Source organism: Ambystoma mexicanum, chromosome 6p (genome assembly GCF_040938575.1).
Source record: "Ambystoma mexicanum isolate Mex_15411 chromosome 6p, UKY_AmexF1_1, whole genome shotgun sequence".
NCBI classification, from domain to species: domain Eukaryota; kingdom Metazoa; phylum Chordata; class Amphibia; order Caudata; family Ambystomatidae; genus Ambystoma; species Ambystoma mexicanum.
The window spans coordinates 474,104,164-474,116,742 of NC_090935.1; the positions used below are offsets into that span (position 1 = coordinate 474,104,164).

General features: G+C 43.4%; 1 protein-coding gene across 2 annotated transcripts in view; it reads left to right on the forward strand.

Moving 5' to 3' along the window:
* LOC138511534 (granzyme A-like) overlaps positions 1-12,579 on the forward strand; it is a 235,246-nt gene that overhangs the window by 131,484 nt on the left and 91,183 nt on the right. The gene's annotated exons all lie outside the window — the stretch shown is intronic.

Below are 12,579 nucleotides of genomic sequence, written 5' to 3' on the forward strand. Positions count from 1 at the left end.
CAAGGGAGAAAATGTAATGTTGGCTCTATCACAGTCTTCTATACTAGTATCTCTGGTGCATTGACTGGTGACACTATGTCTGCCTGTCAAATCCAGTGTTACAAGAATGGGGGAGGACCAGTGCAGCAATAATGCAATTCTATGTAGCAGTATTGGAGCCACTAGCAGAGGAGCACCAGTATACACCAATGTCCCTACACTTATTAAAACTGTCCTTTTGTAAGGGTGTAAACTTATAAGCACTCCAATTTTTTGCAATTGAAGTCAGGGTGAGATTACATTATTTTCCCAGCATCACACACTTACGCTAAACAGCGAAGCTGGGATTTTAACCCGCTCTTTCAATTTGGGCATGGCCACCTTCTTCCGTGCTTTACTTGGAATAAAACTTTTAGTTTTGGGTGTCAAGTCCTACAATAATACTGTCCTATAGAGTTTACTTGCATAGTAAAGCATCATAACATGTAAATCCTTATATCAGCATTTTGTGCCAAAATAATATCACTGTACCTTTATTTTCCACATCCTGCATGGAAAACTAGAAGATGCAAAAGGCAAAACATCCTGGATTTACCCACAGCATTTTCGGCGCTTTAAAACACCCCAAAAAATAAGTTGTGCCATAAACTCACTTAGGTTTGGAGATTAGTCACAAACTTCCAGCGTGTTATGTATGATTATTAAAGAATATTCAACTAAGGACATCAAAGCAAACTTTACTTTTTAGCATATCAAGCTATAAGACGTTATGGGTATGACCACATTTTAAAAGGGTGCATGCTGCATTGTGTTGCTCGCTTACATGTCACAGATTTGGTCTTTCAGTTGGAAATTCACCATCATGTGTAAGAAAGGCTATGCTGTTGACAAAAGAAACGCTACAGTGCCCTCTAGTGGTGGAAAGTATGTTTTTTTTAATGAATAAATCAAAGCGTACGCAGTACGCAGTAGAAAATGAAATCCCCGTATTTGCCATAATAACATGCGTAAAAGGGCACATACGCACGTTATCTGCAGGGCTGTGTGGACTGTACTGGGACTGTAAAAATCTCACTTAGCAGGCATTTTCGCGAGGCAGCCTCTGTCAGCCTGGGATTCAGCCAGAAGCTTCATTCTGTGAACTTCTCAAAGCAAAGCGGTTATCGTGCTGGGTCTCAAAGCATTCCACAGAGCAGCTGTACTCGGCAACATCGCTTACACAGATGTTCAGATGTTAGGCCAGTTCTGTATCCCGATCAGTAGGCCAGTCTGGATCAGTTGGCCAGTCTTCCCGCATCAGATGTATCCCAAGAAACCAAAAGAAAAAAGTGCAGTATCAGGGATGGCATATATCAGTAAACTGTTTTCAAACAAGGCAACGCCATTCATTCTTCATTATACTGCATAAACACTGCCCTTCACAATTTCATTCAGGGTGAAAACTGTTCTAGTCTCTTTCAGAGACAGCAATGCTAGGACCTCAGTGTCAGGCCATTCCAATTCAATGTGTGCTAGTTCAGGAAGTGACAAAGGTGTGTCAAACATGCCTAACTTTCTTTGCATGATGTACCTGCTGTAGCTACTGCTCTAAGACATTCAGGTAGCACATAGCCAACAGGACCCAAAGTAAAGGAAAAATATCCCCATGGACATCCATCTTTTACATATGCAAACACAACAAACTTGTTGACATTATTTGAAATCTACAAAATTGGAGCACAACACAAAACTGTTCTCAGTGTGACAAAAGCGTTCTGACAGTGAGCATCCCATGTCAATGCTGATGCAACATGTACTCTCTCTGCAGCAATGCTCATACCCTCCTTCAACAAGAGGTACCCTAAATAGCCGACCTCAGGTTGACAAGACTGGTACGCATTCAAAGAAACTTTGTGACTTGCATATGCAAGATCCTTCAGTAAACTAATAGTGCCCTTCTGGCATACTTCACAACAGTCTTCTGCAACTAGTAACAATGTGCAATATTGTGGAAACTGTAATCTATCTACCTAAGCACTCTACTGTAAATGCTAGTACTCTCTGTGTATCCTTGTGGTATTTTAGTACTGGTCAAGGCATAAATCACAGAAATGCATGTTCCTTGTGCAGAATTCATGATCAATTTTTCCTTTAAATAAATTGCAAAATGGTAGAGCAAAACATTGTCACCCTTTCTAAAAGCTTGCAAAATGGTGCTGTTACAATTGCTGTCATATATTTCCCCAATTTCACCTTTCCTCACCAAATCAGAAGGCAATGCTAAATACTGTGTAGAAACATTTCTCTGCTGGGACACAGTTAAGTATACACCATCAGAGCTTCAATGAATCACTGTGTACAAATCTCTGAACACAGTCAATCCCAATAGGTTCTCTCCACAATGGGATGTTAGCAAGTGGCATTTATCTGTAAAGGGACCGACGGTAATGGGTACTGAACACAAGGCATATTTCTGGTGTACATGCAAACCCAACAGAAACTTTCTGTTGCCCTGCTGACAGGGCAATATCTGGAACCATTGAGCTGTCAATGGAACATTTTTGTGACATGGTATCTATCACAACTGAGTCTGCCCTAGGTAACTTCTTTTCCTGGGTAACCCATATCTCCTCATTCTTTTGAACTGACTAGTGAACTGATTCTGGGAACACATCCCAATTGTCCAACATAGTCCTCAATCTCCCCCGTATTGCTCTTAGTTCACTAAGGTACGGAGTGATTATTTCATTCTCTAACCCTGTGTGTTTTCTCAACAGATCTTCACAACACGTGTGAGTTTTTCTAACTTCAGGCATTTAAAAATAAAACTTTCTTTTGCCTGGCAAAATATACGCATATATTTTTCAAACAAAAACTTGGAGCATGCTCACCTAATATCAAAGAGAGTCAACGCTATCTCCCATCAAACTTGAACACGATTTCTGTGCCTGGTGATCTTCATTCAAAAGATGCAAACAGCATCACGGCTGCAATACGGTTCAAACCCTCACCGGAGATGATCTTGGACAACAAATGGATCAGGAATAACAACTGCTGCAAGGAACCTTTGTCCTACTTGGCAAGCAAGGATCCTCTGGTACTCGAGTCCCAAATACTGTCCTCGATCATCATTGGAAGGGCCCCGCGTTGGGTGCCATTTGTGAATTCTAAAAATAAATACTATTGAAATAAAATGAGACAACACACAGACACAGAAATGGGTTTTTTCAAATGAATGCATGTTTATTATCCATGGTAGCAGAAATCAGCAGTGATCTAGCAATGAGAGCCAATCTAGTATTGAAATCACCCAGCAATGGGCCCTCTAGCAAAGGAGCTCACCAGCCCCCTCTCTCCAGCACTCTACTCTAGCTTGCTACACCTACTGACTCTCACTCTCTAACTCGCACTCTCTACTGAACCTACCAAACAGAACAGAAATCCACTGTTTTATACGTAGTGGCATCTGCGTACATCACATTGCATTACAAAGCAGTCCATAGTAAAAGAATTTCCTACGTATGTGCATACGTACATGCATACATACATGCATACATTTCAACATAGCTGTGTACTGTACTGGGACCCAGTGACATGTTCTTCTATAATATTCTAAGAACAGTAAATTATATTGTGCTAACATTGTTTCTCTCTCGCATTAGACAGAAGAACTCTGCAGAACGAAAACATTCAGTCAAGGATATTGTCATAGTGAAGGCTAGCTGACAGTTTGCCAAGGGACAAATTATTATGATTACATCTATTACACTGTGTTCAGCTGCGAACACATTTCTCTTTCACGCTCAGCAAAAGTTGAATTCATAATGGACAAAAACAGACCACAATAGCGCTTCGAAACACTACAATAGGGGCTTTAAAAAATAACAAGCTAAATATATCTTTCTACATGGCTCTCAGCAAATATTGATCTATGATAGGACAAAATAAACTATAGTGCTAAACAGAGTTTATACCAAATGGATGCATGAATGAATGGATTAATTAATGGATTAGCCCATGCTAACTTAACCATGAAAAAATGCAGATTGAGAGACCCTGTAGCTCTGGTTCAGCCGCATAGTTGGTTTAGGTAGATGAATTTTTACAAGGTGCAGAGCATTTAACTTAATTCCCTCCCAGGAAATCAATAAGGCCACACCAAATGTTTGTGTAAGACACTGATATACTACATAAATTAGCCTTCTTTATTTCACCGTTAGGCGTATCCATTTCAGGGAGATCACTAATTGTTGCACTCAGTCATGGGGACACACTAATTGAGGCTACCACGCTTTTAGGCATTTTGACAATTGTGGTAAATGGTGATTCTGTGCAAGTGGCAATTTTTCTCCTCAACTTTATTCGCTTGAGTTTCTCTGTTTAGATTAAGGTACCTCAACTCAAGTTTGTAATCTAGGTAACCTCTGTGGAGCCCTTTGCCACCTGCAGAGGGGTGCTTTTGCAATGTTATGAAGGATATTCTATTGGACATGCTGTACAAGTTCTTGAAGTGATCGCCACTTGTAATAGTCTGGAACCATAACTGTATTCTTTGACACTGTTGCGGCACGGTTGGTAATTTCTGGGCGTTGGAGGCTGTGCTTAGAAACTAAGGTGGCAATGTTATCTGTGGGGGAATTTGGCCAAACAGGCATTATAAAAATAGTAAAAACAACAATTTTCATATAAAAGTGCCCTGACACATTTTGAAGAACGAAAAAGTTCCACCCCCATCTGAACATAGATTTAGCCCAAAGAAACATTCTGTCTTGAAAAATTGACCATCTCTCCTTCCTTCATGCTCCAGAGCCCAGAGAAGCACGTACTCACCACATGCGCAATGACTTGCTTGAGCAGTGATTAACAAAAAACACCACAAAAAAGGTGCTTATCTCGATTTAGAAGGAATCACTTCTTGACATCACTACGAGAATATGGGAAAATGTGTTCACCAGTGCACTGCACTGCTGCACAGTAACCCTCGGCTACTTTTAATGCCTTAAAGAATTTGGAGCAGAGTCACTAGAATACTTCATAGAGCATGCAACTTGGTGAATGCACAAGGTGTACCGAACTTCTAATAGAAATCCATCTGAAGTTCGGGTAAAAAAAATCCACTTAACTCCAGCCCAATTCTTTAATACCCATTAGGTCCAGCAAATACTTTCTTATCCCATATAAACCCAAACGATCAGACATCCTGAGATGGGTTGCAGAATACCATAGAGAAGGTAAGAAAATGTCGTCTGACATCAATTCTGGCATGACAGGAAGGGGGCATTGCCTCCACACCACTCTTCATCGTCCCAGTACTTATCTATGAGGTCTGAGTCTCCATAAAAGGAGACATTCACCAATTGTTTTGTTGATGAACCCTTAAAGGGGAAGAGAGGTAATTTCCAGAATCGGTAGAGGTGGATTCTATCATATCTACTGTTATGGGGAGGTCCTCAATGTTAGCTGGGGAAGCAGCAGTAAGCGACCCTGTGGAGAAAAAGGCTGATTAATCTTTTACAAGATACTACAAAGGGGCTTTTTTGGTGATAAGAGCGAATACTGATGGCTTTTATACTGTAGTTGCTGTGCTGAATGAGTTCAAGAGACTCAACAAAGACATTGAAGAAGAAGGGGACTGTGTTGCAATCATTGGGGAGATTCAAAAGCAAGTAGAGAGAGGTACGTTTTTGGTGATACCTTAGAGGATAAGGTACATAAAATATCACAAGGACAAAAGATGGAGACAGGCTTTGACGGATGGACACACGTCCAGACCGTCCTCCTCAACACCGCGTTGACCCCTCTTCCAGAGGGCAGAGCCAAGAGGAGTCCCTTCCACCTAGGAATCTGCAAGGTTCTTCATGAGGACGCATTAATGCCCCAGGTGACAAGCGGCCAGGACTATTATTCTATCATAATGTTGGTTCCAAAGGATAAAAAGTTGTTCAGACTGAATCAGTATATCATCAGGTCTTCCTTTAAGATGGAAACTTTACATACTACAGGAGATTGGATGGCTCCTATAGACTTAAAGTATGCTTATTGTCATGTTCCGATCAGGTCCCCTCACCAGAAATTCCTCAGGTTTGCATTGGGGAAGGGCCATTTCCATCTCTGGTTTCCCCCTTTGGGCTAGGGACAGTGCCCAGAGTCTTCATAAAAACCTTGGTCATCTGGTGTCATTACTTCATTTGGATGGCAAACAGTTGTTTCCCTACCTAGGTGATGTGTTGGTTAGGTCAGCATCCAGGACAATCCCCCAGGGTTACATCATTAGGACCTGTCAGTTGCAGTGAAGTGGGGCTTTCTGATGAATTTGGAAAAAAGTGCATCTTGTACCATCCCAGTCTTTGACATTCATTGGGACCCACTTTGGGAAAAGGAAGGGGAGTGGCTTTCTTCTAGAGGACAGGGCTCATCATCTTGAGAGGGTCTTAAGAGCAATGATCAAGAAGGAATCAATTTCAGCTCAAACATTTCTGCAGCTCGAGGCACTCATGGCCTTGTGTGTGTTTGTGGTTGCTTGGGTGATGCTACATTTGAGACATTCAAAGAACATGGTTTCTAGCTTTCCAACATTTGATCCCAATCTCAGAGTTCTTGAGACAGAAGCTTCAGCAGTGACTGACGAGGTCCGAACTCCTCAAGGTGTGGACCTGGACCACCATCCAAGATCACAATAACTACAGTTGCAAGTGGCATAGAATGTGAGGAGGTACTTGTTGGCACCAAGTACATCAGGAAAAGTGTACACAGGATGACAAAGATCACTCATTCCTCAAGGTTCAATATGATGCCTAAGGTGATGAAGATATTGATTACCTACATTCTATCAGAATCATGTTGCTGTGGATGAGGCTTGGCACTGTCTGGATGTAAAGAGAACCGCACTGAAAATGTGAAGAGGACAGAATTGTTCAGAGAGTCAGAAAGTCTCTATTACATTTAGGGGCACAGGGGCTGGTTGGAACGTGTCTGTGCCTACAATCAGCGGCTAGATTAGATCTGCCACCACAATGGCCTATGCTGAAGGTGGGAGGCCTCGCTCAGTGAAAGTTGCGCTCAACCATGGCATGGCGCTGTCATGTCAAAATGTAAGGATGGTGTAATGAATGATGATGGAGCATTCAAAGTGGTCTGAGTGGTTTGTCATAGGCCCATTCGTGGAAGCATTAATATACCTCATAGTGATTACTAGGACGAGGAAGAGGCACATTGAGGTAATGATTAAATCACTTATAGTGAATGTGATTAATCCCGTGGAGTCATCACTGATCCCCTGGTAATGACCTCATCCCATGTGGCCAGCTTCTACGTGATCCTGACTCTGGTGGTGGTCATATGAGGGAGGATGAAATGGGAGGAGATGACTCCATAAGCTGAGACACTGTATTCTCCCCTTCCACCTGAAGAGGACCTTCGAATACCCAAGTTCTTGTTGTCATCCCACAAATCCCCTGTTGTAAAAAACGGGAACCCCACCCTTAATGTCATTCTAGAAAGAATTCCATTTATACCTCAAACATTCACAAAACATATATACAATCTCCTGTTTCTGATGTTTCTCTACATAAAACATTTGAACAACATTATTTTAGAAATCCAACATCTATTGACTTCAGCTCCCATAAAGCCTCAAGTACTGAGACGAAGAAGAGGAGGGAGGAGTTGCTGCAGATTCAGACGAACCTGGAACCTAATGCGCAGACTAGTTGTTTGGCTGAACCTGAAGTGCACGGCATCTTTAAAAATGGCATTGGCACTCAACGCAGCAGAACGGGAGAGGATTGTGCTGGAGAAAGTCAAGAGAGAGAGAACAGGCACATCCACGCCACAGCTCATGAACACGAGTCACACATACCGGTGTGGTGTGAAATAAGGAAAGATGCAGCAGCCACACCTGAAGGACAGTGTAAGTTCTGAGGACCGCATCAGATATCCTAGAGGTATGGACGTGCTGAGAAGTAGCATTCTCTGGTCCAAGTCACAGAGGAAAGCCGGCAAGTGAACACAGAGCGGCAGGACATGCTGGAGAAAGATCCACATCATGTAAGAAGCTGTTCCAGGGACGAAGATTCACTGCAGAGGCATGCCATGAGTTGGAGATGCTGCGAACTACCGGTGAGTTTACCCAGAGCCATTGGGGATCCCGGGGCGTACCAACAGGCATGCAATCAAATTAATTAATTATGTGACACTGCTATTATGGACAATGCTCAAAAGGCGGTTAAAATATAGCGAAAACTCAATGTTAAAGCCATGCCAAAAGGAAGAATATTTGAATACCGACAAGATAAAATGCCGCAACAAAACCAGAACAAATAGCTTTGCATGAGATGTCAATGTAGGGGAAATCTGGAGCAAGTGTTACCCTAAGTAAACCTATTGAAACACAAAAAAGTTGATACAGCTGTGGCATAGTGAAAAGGGGATTATGCAATTACTGCCCCGTTTACTGTGACCCCCGAACATGCTCACTTTGTTTTGTATTTTGACCCCCTTTCTACCCCATATATATTTGGGGGAATGGGTACAGTATATAATGGATGAAGAAGGGGCTGCAGGGGGTCTCCGACTGCATATATATGGGGTAAAAAGGGGGTCAAAATAAAAAAGGTTGGCATTTTCGGTGGTCACAGTAAAGGGTTGGAGTAATCACATAGATCCATGAAAAGGACAGTGAAACTAATATGAAGTCCTGGTAAATGGAATATACCAGGCAGTTGACATTTGGGGAAAGATACCTGGCAGGGAAGTATACCAGGAGATCTGCAGGACTCCAGAGAAGGATTCCTGGCAGGGGAGTATGCTAGGCAATCCAACAAAGTTGTATAAAATCTCTAACATTGTGGCAAGATACCTGGCAGAGAAGTATACCGGGGATCTGAAAAACCCATACACGGATTACTGGCAGAGACGTATACCAGGAGTTCCACCAAAGTTGTTGAGGAAAGTTTAACCATGTTACAAAATACATGGCTGGGAAGTATACCAGGGAAAGTGAGAAGCACATGAAAGAAGTCCTGCTAGGTAGACAAACCCGGCACTTTGAGTTGTACAAAGATCTTTAGCACTGTGACCAGATACCTGGCAGTGGAGTATACCAGGAGATCTGAAAAGCTCACAAGAGGATTCCTCGTAAATGAGTACAACAGGCAATCTACCAAAGTACAAGAGAAGTTGAAGAAAGCTTGTTTTGGAAATTAATATATGATAAGGACTTTGTGAAGCCAGTAACTTTGTAAATGAGAACTTTGTGAATTGAGTAACTTTGTGAATCCAGCACAAAGAAACCAAGGAAGTGTTGGATGTCATGGAATGTATTGTTTGAACAATAACTTCCTGAACCAAAGGAACTGTTGGACAAATAAATACTTTTGGGATGCCAAGAAACTGTTGTTCAAAAGAAACACTGTTGCCATCCTACAAAAATATTCCGGGGAGGGGAACCACCCTTTGGATTCAAGGATTTCTCCATGGAAAAGCATTTCCGTTGGATTTATCTTTATATTTTGATTACAAACACGTTTTACTAAACATAAATCAGAGACATTTCCTTACCCCCCCACCCTTACTTGTTTGTGTCTAGTGTGAGGGTTAGATTAGAATCTTTTGGACACAAGGACGGCTTCTAAGTGTCTAATGACTTGACACAGGCTGATCTTTAGTTTCAGTTTCCTAGGCAGGGAACTCATCTTCAGGATAGGGCTACCGAGGCGTTTATCCAACCCATTTATCTTTAATGAAAAATGTCTGACAATGAGACTATTGCAACTTTTTGTCCGCCTCCCATTTCTTACTCCTCACATGAATCTACATTACTCCTAGTCTTACTCTTCTTCGTGACAGTACTGACTTCTCACTGTGTCTGCCCTGTGCTACAAGGGGCCCATGGTCCAAGTGGTGGAAATAACTGTTGGATTGTGAGTAATATGGAGGTAAGATGGAGGTCATGAGGAGTGGAGGAGTGGGACTACAATAATTGTGAATGGGTTCTGTTATGGAGTCTGCAGCCCAGCAGGGAAGTACTTTGATGAGGAACAGTAGGTCTAGGAGAAATGAAAATTACTGGCAGTAATCTTGCCATCACCCTGGATGCATCCAATTTGCATGGAAAGGATGGCAGGAATGGCCAACGTCAGCAAAGACAGACGAGGGATTGAGACACATTCAGAGGGCAGCTCATTGAAACTGTGGTGTTCACAAAAAAGGACCAAACAATGTATTGCTGTGCCTTTTGTCCTAAGGTGACAAACTTCCTATGTGGAATAAGTTAGGATTTTAACTTGATTCAAGGGTAATACACAATCTTTTAAAAATATGTATAGTTAGCAACGGGTAGGGATTCTATTCAGGGTTATTGCAGGGATATTCAAGAGTAATATTACCTGCTCATGAATTGTAATTGTGTGAAAAATTAGACTTGTGCACGTTTTGTATCATGCACAATTTGCATCTCATCCAGAGTGCAAGGAAGTGCGACGGGCTGTCACCAAAATCACAGGGTCCAAAAACATCAAACATCTCAAGGATGTTTATTCGGGATTCTTACAGGTAAAAGGGACTTGGTTGTAATCAAAATAATAGAGTTTGTGGAATACTGACAATAGAGCCGTCCCTCTCTCTCTAGTTCCCTCTGTTTTCCCCCTCCCTAGCACCAGCAACTGTAACAGGGGTTACTTCTATGGCTCCATGACACCTACTGACTGTTTTATGACTAGTGCTATGGATGGTTTCCCTGAGTCATTGGCTGGTTGGCTCCCTAACGGCCTTCTAGCTTTCCCTCTCCAAGCCCCACTTAGTGTTCTACGGGATTTCAGCAACTGTGCCTTCTTCCACCCAAATAAAGACACCTCAGCACACACCACAATTTCACCTTATCCTCTTCTATACTAGTGTTCTACGATGTTCAACTCCCCACCACGCTGCTATCCCTCCGATGTTACACTCCGGCTTCCTACCTCCATCCTTCGATGTTACTTTTCTTTCATCCTCTGCCTCCTTTCTCTTTTCTTCCACCTGTTACTACCACTACCTCCAACTAACACCCTACTACTCTCTCCATTGTTACCTCTCTTCTCTCGTCCCCACTTCTTCACCTCCTTACCACTACTTCGGCTCCACTACTACAACCCCTCCACACCTTCCACTACTCCTACTCTACTAATGTTTCTTACTACTACCAACTCTATAATAACTCTACCATTTCTACAACCTATCTGCTGCTATGACCACTACTACCGCTTTCCTCATACTACTACTACCATTCCCCTCTTTCTCCTCTCACTATTACCCACTACTACTGCCACTAAAACTACAGCTCACCACTACCAATTCTCAGTCCCACAACTCCCACTACTGCTACCACTTCCTCCACTTACAGCCACTAAAACCGCTCCTCTACTCCTGTTCTTCCTCTATCTCCTTCACTCGTCACACCCATGCACAACCACTCCACAGACCCCTCTGTCCAATAACCTCCATACGGCTTCTACACGCTCCTCCTATGGTCTCTCGGATGAGATGTCCTTTTTCCAATGCTTGTCTGCACCCAGCTAACCCACACATAAATCATCCCAAAGGTACTCTGTAAATAACTCTCTCACACCCAGAATTGGCCAACTTACCCATGCTAATTACCTACCTGGCATTAGGGCGTGTGGAAGGCCTAGGCGAGGCATCTGAAGGGTGTGTAAGCCCTGCCCCCTTCTCAATGAGTCTGTAGCATGAGCAAGATGGAGGCACATAGGGAACTGTTGTTCGCTGTTCTGAAGGCCTTCTTGACTGATTTTTGTTAATATAAAAATCCCTCGTGGTATAGTGGGTTTTCTTTTGAAGCATAGGCTCCAGCTAGCATTGTTTAATATTTCTTCACAGGGAGGCACGCCACATGTTTGGTCTTCTGGTGTATTGGTAATGGAGGTGACCTGATCTTCGCACTCTATCAGACTGCACGTTCAATGATCTTACTGGAGCCGCTGTCGTAATGAACCTTCTTTATTGTTCCTCTCCAGATTGTGTTCCCGGGCTCTAGTAGCCCCTCCTCTTCCACCCGCCTTTCCCCATGTCCTTAACAACCTTCCTCTTTCCTTAAGGTGGCTCTTACCTTAAGGTAGTCCAGTCCCGTTTCACGTCACAACAGCACCCACTGCCTCCTGCACTGTCATTCATCTACCGGTGCGGCAGACTCGGGCTGTCTCCGGGGCTCTCCACTCGATTGCGCTTTGCCCTCCCTAGCCTCGTCTGGCCATGTCACCCTTCTATTGATGGCTGCATCCCCTTCTTCCATTTCTGGGTCCTTGGCCGTCTGTGTCCATGGATGTGCCCCTTCCCTTTGGCTCCGGCTCTTCCGGCTGTCTGCGGGCTGCTGCTGTGCCGGGCCAGCTTACGTGTCCTGGCCTATTTGGTGTCCTGTTGCGGCACTGGTGCCGTCTCAGGTAGGAAGGGGTTGGGAGGGGGTCAATGACCAGTCACCCGGGCAGCCCTGGAAGGGTATCAGGGTCCTCCCTCCCTCCCATGACAGCACCTGGGTGCAGGCCCTGTCACATAACGTTGTGTGAATTATCAGACCACTTATTTTGTGACGTGGTGCAGGTGCAAATTGCTCCTGTGGGAATGTGCACC